General features: G+C 37.7%; 1 protein-coding gene and 1 long non-coding RNA gene across 2 annotated transcripts in view; both read right to left on the bottom strand.

The window, feature by feature from the left end:
- Nucleotides 1-14,743, bottom strand: part of LOC118767475 (HEAT repeat-containing protein 4-like) — a 472,731-nt gene that overhangs the window by 239,735 nt on the left and 218,253 nt on the right. The gene's annotated exons all lie outside the window — the stretch shown is intronic.
- Nucleotides 12,719-14,743, bottom strand: part of LOC118767505 — an 18,155-nt gene continuing 16,130 nt past the window's right edge. The window contains exon 3 of the long non-coding RNA XR_005003427.1: nucleotides 12,719-12,728. This is a non-coding gene — a long non-coding RNA (uncharacterized LOC118767505). The remainder of the gene's footprint in view (nucleotides 12,729-14,743) is intronic.

Consider the following 14,743-nt stretch of genomic DNA (forward strand, 5'->3'; position numbering starts at 1 on the left):
AGACCTATTGAGTCAAGTATGTCAACACCAACATCAAAATAAAAATCAAATGGAAATTGTAGTTAAGATACCCGTGCCGGTGGCACGTAAAAAGCACCGCCCGAACGTGGCAGATACTAGCGCCACCTGACTGGCGTCCGTATTGGTGACACGTAAAAGCACCAACCGATTGTGGCCGTTTGCCAGCCTGCTCTGGCCCCTGTGCCAGTGGCACGTAAAAAACACCCACTACACTCTCGGAGTGGTTGGCGTTAGGAAGGGCATCCAACTGTAGAAACACTGCCAGATCAGACTGGGCCTGGTGCAGCCTTCATGGCTTAACAGACCCTGGAAGAACCGTCCAACCCATGCTAGCATGAAGAACGGACGTTAAATGAAAGTGATGATATATATATATATAGAGAACGTATTGTCGGCTTGCTGACTGTTTTTATCTTTCGGTCTTCTAAAGAGCATTTACCTGATTTTCTAAGCTGTCCCGATACCCCACCTGCATTCACTAGTTGTTTTATTGTCTGTAGAGTATATGTGTGTGTGTGTACGTATGTATATATATATATGCACATACACATATATAAACATACATATATATGTGAGTATGTACGTATATATGTTAGTGATAGAGATTTGCCCACTTTCGGTCTACCAAAATTCATGAAAACAACACTCTTCCCTCCATGGCAACGGTAGAAAACACTTGCCCGAGATGTCATGCAGTGAGACTGAACCCAGAACCATGAAGTTTTAATTTACAGCTTAGCACTGATTTTTGCTAGAATGTTTCGTATTGAGACGTCAGATGTAAACAAGCAATGAGATCAGAGACAAAAGTGGGCAGTGAGTGTGTATGCCATACTTTGAGGATTGTTCAATCCTTCCTCAGCACCTATCTGACCCATTTATGTCTCCAAACACATAGCTTCGCATACAATGGTGTGAAGTTGTTGGATACATCAATCTACATATTAGACGCATACCTGTAATTGGCGTGGGCACTTTGTTATGCAAACACAGTATACTATGAAATACATCGAATGTTTTTATAAGTCAATTTTTTTCCCCACTGCTGATGCAGTGGGTACTACTTAAGAAGAGTGGTCCCGGTGCGCGCACTCGCGCATCCGCGCTAGCTAGTCGTGACTAGTCGATCCTACGACTACCTAGCAAAGTAAATAAAATACAAAATAAATAATTTTTTTACGCAAAATAAATAATTTTTTTTAAAACAAAGTAAATAAAACACAAAAACACAAAGTAAGGATCGACTAGTCACGACTAGCTAGCGCGGATGCGCGAGTACGCGCACCGGGACCACTCTTCTTAAGTAGAACCTCAGCAGTGTTTGTTACATTATTTATAAGGCTTTTTCTACAGATATTCTATAAAAACTATGGCCAGCAATAATTTTTGCAACGTTTTGTATCGAGACATCAGATATAAACAAGCAATAAGATCGGAGATAAAAGTGTTACTGACAAATAAAAACATTGGTCAATGTTTACATCTTGACCCGGAAATGAAAACCCAAAAAATATACTGGAATGGGTGTAAAACAATGTGTAGGAAAGGAATATGAAGGAAAAAAATGCGTGCAAAACAATGGAAGGGTGGGGAGACGACTTCGGAATATTCACAACATCCGAGCTTTTCCCTCGTAACTTTTAGGAAAATGGTTTTTTTTTGGGTTTTTTTTCCAATCGAATTTTATAGAAATATCTTTCAAACGGCATAAATTACGATTATAAAGAAATTTGTGGGGAAAATATTTTCCAAGAGAGTGGGGAGAGGGCTTTGGAAAATTCATAAGATCCGAGCTTTTCCTTCGTAACCTTTAGGAAAATGGGGTGTTTTTTTTCACTGAAATTTCATAGAAATACCTTCCAAACGGCATACATTATGTTTATAAAGAAATTTGAGGGAAAATCTTTTCCAAACTCCGAATTTTTCCTTGTTATATTCCAAAATCACATTCACCTTTCGGTGCTTCTTTAGAAGAGCACCTCTCCAAGAAAATGACGCTTACTTGTCAAAAAAGTTACGAAAATAGGAAATATATCCAAAATAAATGAAGCATACAAAAAATTAGGGAGATTCATTTATTTTTAAATATATCATACTAAAAAAAAATTAAATACAGAAAACGGGCACTCGCGATTAAACAAACATGTCGAACGATAACTTCGTCTGCTGCTACGTTCTGAGTTCAAATTCCGCCGAGGTCGACTTTGCCTTTTATCCTTTCGGGGTCGATAAATTAAGTACCAGTTACGCACTGGGGTCGATATATTTTAATTGACTTAATCCGTCTGTCTGTCCTTGTTTGTCCCCTCTATGTTTAGTCCCTTGAGGGTAATAAAGAAATAGGTATTTCGTCTGCCGCTATGTTCTGAGTTCAAATTCCGCCCAGGTTGACTTTGCCTTTCATCCTTTCAGGATCGATTGAATAGGTACCAGTTATGCACTGGGGTCGATATAATCGATTTAATCCGTTTTTCTGTCCTTGTTTGTCCCCTCTATGTTTAGCTCATTGAGGGTAGTAAAGAAAAATAAGGGCCCGACAATATCGTCTGCTAATTGCAAGAAGGCCGTTTCACCATCTTTTTCTTAAAAGACCGTTTATAACTAATATTACTATTATGTCAAATGTTGTGCCTAAACGGGAAATATCACATCATAAACGGGCGAAGGTAAAGAGAGTGCACACCACCTAACCCTAAAACTAACCCTAACTTGTGTGCGCAGTGAAAAAAATCTGATTAAAAACTATCAAGAATTTGCGAATATCTGATACAAGTCACGACCCTTTCTATCGTCCGACATTATTTATATTCGCGACTGCCCGTTCTCCGTGTTTTATTTTTTAGCATAAAATATTCTAAAATCGATGAATCTTCCTAATTTTTTGCATATTTCATTTATTTTGGATATATTTCCCATTTTCATAATTCTTCTAGAAATTAAGCGTCATTTTCTTGGAGAAGTGCGCTTCTAAAGAAGCGCCCATCTTTCTACAGATACCCTAGCGTAGTGTATTTTTCCTACCCATTTTCAATAATTCTTTATGTTTTGGCTTCATTTTTGTTTCATTTTATCTTGAATTATTTTTACGCTTAACTTTAACCCTTCCGTCGTTATTCTCATTCACTTGTTATTGTGAATACGAGAAACGATGGAAGGATGTGATGAGAAAGGTGGGTGTTAGTAACCCAGCTTAATCATTGATGAAAGGAAAAGATAGTTGCTGGGCCTTATAGGCTGCCGGGTTCGATCTCTTGAACTTTTATTTGTTTTCTTTCTTTGTTTTCGTTTTATTTAAAAAAAAAAAGTTCTAGTTAAAGGAAAAATTAATCTTTAATTAAAAGATATTTTTAAAGTAAATTTTTAACGTAATGCTCATTCGAACTCATTTAGCATTTTTCTATTTGTTTGTCTTGTAAAGTCCTTCGATCTTTTCGGTTTGAACGGCAGTTTTTTCTAGTGGTGTCATATGAAATTGTCACCCATAATTATGACCCTCGTACAAACATGTGGCGTTGTCATAGGCTGGTACGATGACGTCGCCAATCCAGAATGGAGTGTGGATTTTCTGAATCTTTATTGAAGAACTTCTTTTTGGAAAACACCCATGTTCCGCTTTGGAAGATTTTGCGGATCTTTTCGGTTTGAACGGCAGTTTTTAACATAATTTCTAGGTAACTAAAAAATTTTAAACTTCGTATACTGGTAGAATGTGTTTATAAAACGTCTTTTTCTCTTGGCTTTATTGAGAAAATTCTATATTTTGTAAGATATTTGTTGTTCTTTTTCTGCAATTTCAACCAATCAATGACGTCTATTGGGCGTTTATGGGAAAGCCTGAAAAAGTGCATTGTTCGTCCCGGAATGAGACCGAAGTATCTCGAACAGTATGTCGCTAGGTTACTTTTTATACGGACCATATCACCGCCAGCTCAGCGACTCCCTAAGTTTCTACTGGAAGCTGAAAGACTGTACCCGTGTTCCTGAGGACACGGAAGAATTGGTTCTTGATGTTAAATCACCCTTAACTTTTCTTCTATCATGAAACGATATTTCAACACAATTTTAACAAGTGCACCACCACGCAGTTCATAAAAACAACACCTCAGATTTCTCACGTGTAATTAACTACCCTGACCTCCTAAAGTGCCGCAAACCCTTTTTTTTTCCCCCAAAAAAACAAAAGGATGGGATAGGAAATTATTTTAAAATGTGCATAAATAGGGTATATATTATACAGCCCCACCCCCAAAAGTACGTAAATGACAAAACACACCTTTACTCATTCACTCTCTCCCCTTCTCTCTCAACACGAAATCGAAGAGTACCTGTGACAAGCTTAAAATTTCGGCGCGAAAAATTGGTAAATGTAAGTGGAATCACTTAATGCCATTTCAAAACTATTTTGCAGTTTGGGGCTTATACATCCTTTAATCTATAAATCCAGTAATTTTAGTAGGTATGTAAAAGATATTGTTTTAATACAGTTTGACTTGTTTCAGACAAATACTAACATTATTTTTTTTGTTCAGACATCGTTTCTACTGATTTTTATAATTTCAGCATTCGTTTATTATTCTTTTCAAACTTCTTGGTTTTGTAAATATAATGAGTCCATTACTCTAAAAAACGTATTTATGCAAATTGTCGTCTTAAAATATGTGTAAAGGAAGTGGGTGGGACTGATGCAGTTTCGCATCTCACCTTCAAAGGTGCAGTCTTTGAAAGAGATGTCTTCGGACACGTGTCTGTATATAATATGTGTGTGTGTGTATAAAGAAACAGAAGATAACTCAATCATAAGAAAAAAATCCCACTTCACCCCTTACAAGGGAAGTGACAAACACCTTGACACGTACATAGAAACAATATCCAAATTCCCTCTTCACACACACAAATGCAAACAGAATCTCCGCAGAGAAGAAAAGCAAGCCCTACAAAAACTGAAAAATGACAAATCAATCGTTATAAAAGAAGCTGACAAAGGTGGAGCAATAGTAATTATGGACACAGATTACTACAAAGAAAAGATACTAGAGTTACTGAACAACCAGACATATTACAAAGAGGAACCAACACCACCGGAGAAAACAACAATAAGAAAAATTAGAACTTTAGTCAATGAATATCAGGACTCCTTTACAGATAAGGAGGAAGATTATCTATGCAACTCACAAACCAAAGAAAGCAACTTTTATGGATTACCTAAAATTCATAAAAGCTCGGAAATACAGAGAGCCATAAAGGAACAGAGGAACCACTACATAAGAGTACAAAGACCTGCAGACCTCACGATGAGACCAATAGTGGCAGGACCCCAGGCACCAACACAACACTAAGCCACTTCATAGATATACTCCTCAAACCTCTATCCCACAGATTCCAAGCTACATAAGGGATGACATAGACTTCCTCACACACATTCCAAATACAGTCCCGAAAAACACCATACTTGCAAGCTTTGATGTCACAAATCTATACACAAACATACCACACACCCTAGGTCTAGAAGCTATAAAACAATCAATAGAAAAATACAGAGAACTTATAGATGAACGCTTCAAGACAAACTTTATCACCCAAGCCACCCAACTAATACTAGAAGAAAACACATTCTCATTCAACAACAAGACATACCGACAGATAAAAGGCACGGCTATGGGTACAAAATTCGCACCTTCATATGCCAACCTAGTGATGGGCTTCCTGGAGAAAAAACTATATGACGAAATAGGGAAAGTCTTCGAACACGACTTCAGAGAAGACATCAAGAAAAAGTGGAAACGCTACCTCGATGACTGTTTCATCTTTTGGAACAGATCAGAAGAGGACCTACAAACATTCCACAACATCCTCAATACGCTGCACCCATCTATCAATTTCACAATAGATACCAGCCACAACGAACTTCCCTTCCTAGACATCAACATCAAAAACACAACTCCATCGTCACAACAGACATCCACTACAAAAAAACTGACACACATCAATACTTAAATTTCCACTCCTGCCACCCATCCCACACAAAAAGAAACATCCCATATAGTATGGCACGACGAATATGTAGCATAGTAACTGATTCACAAATACGATTAATAAGACTAGATGAACTCAAAAGCTTCCTCCTAGAGCAAAAATACCCCCTTAAACTAATAGAAAATGGAATCACAAGAGCATTAAAACTAGACATCACACAACTCAGGACACCCAAAACAAAAAACAAACAAGAAAACACTATCCCTTTTATAAACACACACAACCCTGGAGTTACCAACATCTTCCAAACCATACATTCAAACCTACCAATAGCCTTACAGAGCCCCAAAATGAAAAACATATTAACAAAATATAGCATAAAAAACAGTAGACGACAGGACAAAAACCTAAAAATACACCTAACAAGAGCGAAATTCTCTTCAGAAACTAAAACGGAATTCTTTGCAAAAGAGTGCGGAGATGGTAGATGTGGGACCTGCAGCAACCCCACCTACAAATACATAGAGAGCAACAGAGAGATAAGATTTAAAAATGGTGTCATATTCAAAGTAAATGCAGATATGACTGCAAGACGCAGAACGTCATATACTGCATAACCTGCCCCACATGCAAGAGAATTACGTAGGAGAAACTGGTAATTCTTTGTGCCAGCGAGCCAGGATCCACCGACAACATATTCGGCAGGAAGAACTACGCAAAATACCTAAGCAACACACCTAGCTACATGTGGAGAAGGAAAATTTAAGATATTTCCCTTCTACAAGTGTCCGAAGAATGACACCCCCTTCAGGAGGAATATGGAAAAACATTTCATAGCTAAGTTCTCCCCCAAATTAAATGGCTGAAACTTTACTCAACATACATTGAAGGAAAAATCTGTGTGTGTGTAGATGTGTGTATTGCCTGTTATATACATCATATTATATTATTATCTTTATAATTCACTTCCATCTTTACCCTTAATTGTCACTTTAGTTTTAACTTTCCTATGACATACAACTTTCAAGATGGTATAATTTGGTTGTTCATTTTGAACCGATAAAAAGGTTTTTTCAAATATTTTATGTATAAGTCTGTGTGTGTGTATATATATGTGTTGGTATAAATATCAACACACAAAAATATTTTTTCTTCTCCACTTCCTCCCTTTTTTTATTTTTATTTTTATTTTTATTTTTATTTTTTATTCTTTATTTTTTTATTTATTCTTTATATTTTTTTATTTTATTTTTTTATTTTTTTTTTTTATTTTTATTTTATTTTTTTATTTTTTTAATTTTTTATTTTTATTTTTTTTATTATTATTTTTATTTTCCCTTTCCCTCTCTTTTTTGTGTCTCTCTCCCCTTCTCAAACACACAGACACACACACACACACATACACACACACACACACACACACACACAAAACACACACAAGACACACAGAGACACACACAACAGACACACCTCCACAGAATGATCATAGAAAGTGTGACCCCAAATGACATTTGCCAGGCCAACCTATGCACAACACACACTCAGTGACATTGAAATGGACAGCCAAGTTCTTATAAAACCACAGGGGGTCCAGCAGACCAACGGAAATAACACTTCTTCACTCTCAGATATAATGCACACACACACACACACACACCGCACACACACACACACACACACACATACACACATATTTTCTCTCTGCCTCACTTCCTCCTCAACCACTACTACGAAACTATAAAAAGGTTCAAACTACCCACAACTGATTTGATTTGAAAACCCACTAGAATGGGAGCAAGCGCTAATCCGAATGATATGATATATATGTAAAAAATGTAATATATAAATAAATATCTACAAATATGAACCATCTGATCTGATTACCTCAATTTTTCTAATATATATATATATATATATGTGCGTGTGTGAATAAGGATGTATGTATCTGTGTGTGTGTGTGTATATATTTATATGGATGTATGTATGTATATATATGTGTGTGTCTGTGTACTCTTTTACTTGTTTCAGTCATTTGATTGCGGCCATGCTGGAGCACCGTCTTTAGTCGAGCAAATCGACCCCGGGACCTATTGTGTGTGTGTATATGTATGTGTGTGTGTATATGTATGTGTGTGTGTATATGTATGTATGTATGTATGTGTGTGTATATATATATATGTACGTGTGTATATATATGTACGTGTGTGTGTATGTATGTGCGTATGTCTATGTCTATGTGTGTGTGTGTGTATGTATATGTGTGTGTGTGTGTATATGGATATACATATATATATATATAGAGAGAGAGAAAGTAATAACAATCAAATGAAAATAACGACGGAAGGGTTAAAATAAAACGTAAAAATAATTCAAAATGAAGCCAAAACGTTAAGAATTATTGAAAGTGGGTAAACAAAACACTACGAAGTGTAGTAGTACTACGCTAGGGTATCTGTAGAAAGTTGAATGTGATTTCGGAATCTAAGAAGGAAAAGCTCGGATGTTGAATTTTCTGAAGTCCTCTCCATATCCCCCTCGAAAAGATTTCCCCCACAAATCTCTATCTTTATATATATATATATATATAAAGCTGAAGTTGTCTGTGTATGGCAGGTTTGGTAGCCTTCAACTAACACTTTCTCCTCTGAGACCCTGCGGTGCAAGTTGACCAAAATTGAGAGTATGGTAGAAGGCGGCTTGCTCTTCCTTCCGCAGAAGAAAAAACTCAAATCAGACCATGTTAACACCAAAAATTATTTACATCAAAAAGGTGCATTTTTCTATGCAAATCCCTATTATTTTACGATTTTTTTACTGTTGTGTCGCCATTTTTCGGTGTATTTCAACCAGAAAAATGTTCACTTGAAGAGAATAACAAGCGACATAATGCAAAATTTTTACTTTTCAAAAATTCCAATTCTAAAGGGTGGAAAAGAAAACAAGCCCGAGCAACGCTGGGCTATACTGCTAGTTTTTTTATAATCGTAATGTATGCCGTTTGAAAGGTATTTCTATAAAATTTCATTGAAAAGAAAAGACTCATTTTCCTAAAATTTCATTGAAAAGAAAAGACTCATTTTCCTAAAAGTTACGAGGGAAAAGCTGGGCTCTTGTGAATTTATCGATGTCAAACGTTAACCAAAATATTTTGTATACTTCATAGAATATTGTGTTTGCATAACGACGTGCCATATATATACACAGTTAGCTCCAGCAATCCATAAGGGTGGTAACTTGAATGAAGCTGTTTGGATGTGTATTCCCTGGGTGTCCTACATCTTAGGACATCTGTGCAACAGGTGAGCTGGCAGAATCGTTAGCACGGCGGGCGAAATGCTTAGCGGTATTTCGTCTGCTGTAACGTTCTCAGTTCAAATTCCACCGAGGTCGACTTTGCCTTTCATCCTTCCGGGGTCGATAAATTAAGTAGCAGTTACGCACTGGGGTCGATGTAATCGACTTAATCCGTTTGTCTGTCCTTGTTTGTCCCTTCTGTGTTTAGCCCCTTGTGGGTAGTAAAGAAATAGGTATTTCGTCTGCCGTTACGTTCTGAGTTCAAATTCCGCCGAGGTCGACTTTGCCTTTCATCCTTTCGGGGTCGATAAAGTAAGTAGCAGTTACGCACTGGGGTCGATACAATCGACTTAATCCGTCTGTCTGTCCTTGTTTGTCCTCTCTGTGTTTAGCCCCTTGTGGGCAATAAAAGATATATATACATACAGTTAGCTCCAACAACCCATAAGGGTGGTAACTTAAATAAAGCTGCATGGATGTGTAAACCCTGGGTGTCCTACATCTTAGGACATCTGTGCAGCAGAAACATATGCTGGACGGAGATTTAATGTCAATTTATTGTATATAACACTGTAATAAACAGGTTTTAGAGGTTCTATAATTCTCCATTCTTCTTTGCAATGTCTTGTGTGTGTGTGTCTATATATATATATATATATATATATATATATATATATATATATATATATATGTGTGTGTGTGTGTGTAATTCACACTCATACGTACAGATCTTTCCGTTTCTCATCTGCAGCCAAATAAACCAAATATATATATCACACACACAGTGTAATATATATCTGTTTGTTTTTTTTTTCGGAATTTTTATTAGCTCGTTAATAATTTACTCTTGCACTATTGTTCTTCTAATATTATCCATTCAAAAGAGAAATATTTGCTTAAAGACAACAAAACGTAAAACTAAAAACGTCACCATGGTAACTGGGTGACATTCATTTTCTTTCTTTGTGTTTTTTGTTTCTGCTTTCTTTAGCAAAAGTGACACCAAATAAATTCTTTGAATGATGGAAACAGTGTCTGAAAGAGTGGAATATTGCAACAAGTCTTCAAAGATTTTCACTCTGACAGAATTATTGTCTTTTTGATTTTATATATATATATATATATATATCTCTGATGATATATATATATGGAGAGAGAGAGATACATACGTAGATAGATAAAGATATAGATGTATGTATATATATTCATATATGTATGTACATGTGTATATATGTTTATTTGTATATATATTTATATAGGTACAGGTATGGTTGTGCGGTTAGAAGCTTTGTTCCCAATCACATGGTTCTGGATTCAGTCCCACTATGTGGTACATTAGGCAAATGTCTTCCCTTATAGCCTCAGGCCAATTATATATATACACACACATACATACACACACACACGTGTGTATGTATGTATGTATGTATATATAATGGGTTGGCAAGAAAGCAATTTCAGGTTTTTAGTGTGAAAAAAAGTCTTTTTATACAAAGAATGAACTTTAATCAATTATATATTTTCCATTTTGTTCAGTGACCTTTTGCCATCTTTCTGGCAACTTCATGATTTTGCACTCATAGAACTTCTGGTGCTTATCAGCCCAAAACTGAAACAAGTGCAATTTCAGGTCATCATCATTATTGAAAGTTTTACCATTCAAAGAATTTCACAAACTTCGAAATAAAAGGTAATCTGATGGTGCAAGGTCAGGGCTATATGATGGATGTGACATCACTTCTCAACCAAGCTCCAATAATTTTTTGTGAGTTAGCAAAGACCTGTGGTATGTTTTTCTCATGGTGGAACATGCCGTAAATCCTCGGGTATAGCCCACCCTTGAGTATAATACGCAGGGGATTTTTAGGGGGTTGTACCTCTGCAAAACCCAAATTTTGTGTATAATACGCACTCCTTCTCTAACTTGAGTCAAGGAGGTCTATATAACGTCCTTGGTTTGTAAAAATATATACGGTAATGTCCTTTATTATTGTATATATAACATAATGCAAACGTGTAGCTTTTTTGTGCATTTTGTTTGCAGAACATAAAGAAATAACAGTAATAACGTCAGTGAAAAAAAAATATTAAATAAATTGCCTTTAGATATTTATCACAACAGTTACAAAAGCAAAAACATTTATTCAAATCCTTCAAATTCAGCGTCACTTCCAGCATCAAATAACTTCCATTTGTTCCTCCATAAACATGCCAAACATCATTGTAGTATGAATCTCCGTCATCGTGTCTGAATAAACATTGCCGGACAGCAAATAGAGACTCGGACATTGCTTAGAATATATTTTTCATTTTTAACCTCGTATATAGTATGCACTAAGGATTTTGACTTTTAACTTTGGGGAAAAAAATGCGGATTATACTCGAGAATTTACGGAAATTCCTTCACAATTTGCTAATTCTGGCCATTTTGCTTTGATTGCTTCTTCCAGTTTCATTAGTTGTTGACAGTAAACATCTGAATTGATCATTTGGTTCCTTGGAAGCAGCTCAAAATACACAACACTTTTGTAATCCCATCAAATTGACAGCATGATTTTTTTTTTTTATGCAGTTCAGCTTTCAATGTGGTTTGTGCAAGTTCATTATGCTTGGACCATGATCGTTTTCGATTAATGCTATTGTAGACAATCCATTTTTCATCACCGGTGATGATTCGTTTATAAACAAAAGGTTGATTTCATTGTGTTTGAGGTGCACATCACAAACATTGATTCGTTGTGTTAAGTGAATCTCTTTCAATTTATGTGGAACCTAAATATCAAGCTTCTTAACGAGCCCAAGACATTTTAAATGGTTTTCATTTGTTGTGTGTGATACATTCAACCTCTCTGCAATCTCTTACACAGTTATATGACAATCAGATTCAGTTATGGCTTTGAGTCAGTAACCAACAACTTCAGTGGGTCGATCAGAATGCTAGCGACCCTTGAGCGAAAAATCTCCAGAATGGAATTCTTTAAACTATTTCTGACATCTGTGTTAAGCAATCAACACCATAAACTTCACATATCTCTTTGTGAGCCTCAGCAGCTTTTTTGCCAATTCATCATATATATATATATATATATACATACACACACACATAAACGCACACTTACATATATTTTACAATTTTGCATTTATCTGAAAGGTGTGCCTGACACTCTCCCATGCTGGTGGCACGTAAAAAGCACCAACCGATTGTGGCCGATGCCAGTACCCCCTGACTGGCTCTTGTGCTGGTGGCTTGTAAAAAGCACCAGCCAAACATGGTTGATGCCAGGCCCTCCTGACTGGCTCCCATACTAGTGCCACATAAAAAGCACCCAATACACTCTCGGAGTGGTTGACATTAGGAAGGGCATCCAGCTGTAGAAACATTGCCAGATCAGATTAGCACCTGGTGCAGCTGCTGGCTCTCCAGACCTCAGTCAAATAGTCTAACCCATGCCAGCATGGAGAACGGACGTTAAACAATGATAATGATTATGTTACTCCATAATTTTGCAAAGTACAAATTTATTATTCATAAACTAGACTATTATTTAAAGTGACTTCGACATTTTGGCCATCTAAGCCATTATCAGATTATGGTGGCTTATCTGGCCAAAACTTCAGTTACTGTTAATACTATTTTTGCTTAAAATTAATAAATATATTTCTATATACACACACACAGGAGAAATATATAGATAAATCTTGTTGATAGGCACAGGAGTGGCTGTGTGGTAAGTAGCTTGCTTACCAACCACATGGTTCCGGGTTCAGTCCTACTGCGGGGCACCTTGGGCAAGTGTCTTCGGCTATAGCCTCGGGCCGACCAAAGCCTTGTGAGTGGATTTGGTAGATGGAAACTGAAAGAAGCCTGTCGTATATATGTCATCATCATCATCATCATCATTTAGCGTCCGTTCTCCATGCTAGCATGGGTTGGACGGTTCAACTGGGGTCTGTGAAGCTGGAAGGCTTCATCAGGCCCAGTCAGATCTGGCAGTGTTTCTACGGCTGGATGCCCTTCCTAACGCCAACCACTCCGTGAGTGTAGTGGGTGCTTTTTACGTGCCACCCGCACAGGTGCCAGACAGAGCTGGCAAACGGCCACGAACGGATGGTGCTTTTACGTGTCACCGGCACGGGGCCAGGCGAGGCTGGCACGGACACGAACGGACGGTGCTTTTACGTGCCACCAACACGGGGGCCAGACAGAGCTGGCAAACGGCCACGAAACAGATGGTGCTTTTACGTGTCACCGGCACGGGGCCAGGCGAGGCTGGCAACGGACACAAATGGATGGGGCTTTTACATGCCACCGACATGGGGGCCAGACAGGGCTGGCAAACGGCCACGAACGGATGGTGCTTTTACGTGTCACTGGCACGGGGGCCAGACAGAGCTGGCAAACGGCCACGAACGGATGGTGCTTTTACGTGTCACTGGCACGGGGGCCAGGCCAGGCTGGCAACGAACACGAACGGATGGTGCTTTTACGTGCCACCGACATGGGGGCCAGACAGGGCTGGCAAACGGCCACGAACGGATGGTGTTTTACGTGTCACCTGCACGGGGGCCCTGGTGTTGATCGACCTCAATTTGGTTTGATTTTGATTTTGACTGTTCTCACTGGTCTTGCCGGGTTTTCTCACGCACAGCATACTTCCAAAGGTCTCGGTCACTGGTCATTTCCTTGGTGAGAATGTATATATATATATATATATATATATATATATATATATATATATATATATATATGTCTGTGTTTGTCCCCCTAACATCGCTTGACAACCGATGCTGGTGTGTTTACATCCCCATAACTTAGCGGTTCAGCAAAAGAGACCGATAGAATAAGTACTAGGCTTACAAAGAATAAGTCCTGGGGTGGTCGATTTCCTTGACTAAAGGTGGTGCTCCAGCATGGCCGCAGTCAAATGACTGAAACAAGTAAAAGAGTAAAGAGTAAAAGAGAGATAGATAGATAGATACATACATACATACATACCCTGTTGTTGATGTTGAAATTCCAATGAAGAGCCTTGGATCTAGATTAGAAACCGGTTCTTTATTGGTAAGAAATCTTGAAATAAACTGAATAATGACATACATACATACATAGACAGATAGTTACACACATACATCTATATATACATACATCATCATTTAACATCCATTGGCCATGCTGGCAAACTGGGAAGCTATACAAGACTCCTGTCTGAGTTAACATGGTTTCTACAGTTGGATGTCCTTCCTGATGCCAACCACCTCAGAGAATGTGGCTGGGTGCCTTTACATGTCACCACCTGGGCACTTTTACGTGTATATGCATACATATACTTGAACATATGTGCATGTATCATCATCATCATCGTTTAACGTCTGCTTTCCATGCTAGCATGGGTTGGACGATTTTGACTAAGGGCTGGTGAACTAGATGGTTGCACCAGGCTCCAGTCTTGATTTG

This window comes from Octopus sinensis, linkage group LG22 (assembly GCF_006345805.1).
Source record: "Octopus sinensis linkage group LG22, ASM634580v1, whole genome shotgun sequence".
Lineage (NCBI taxonomy): Eukaryota > Metazoa > Mollusca > Cephalopoda > Octopoda > Octopodidae > Octopus > Octopus sinensis.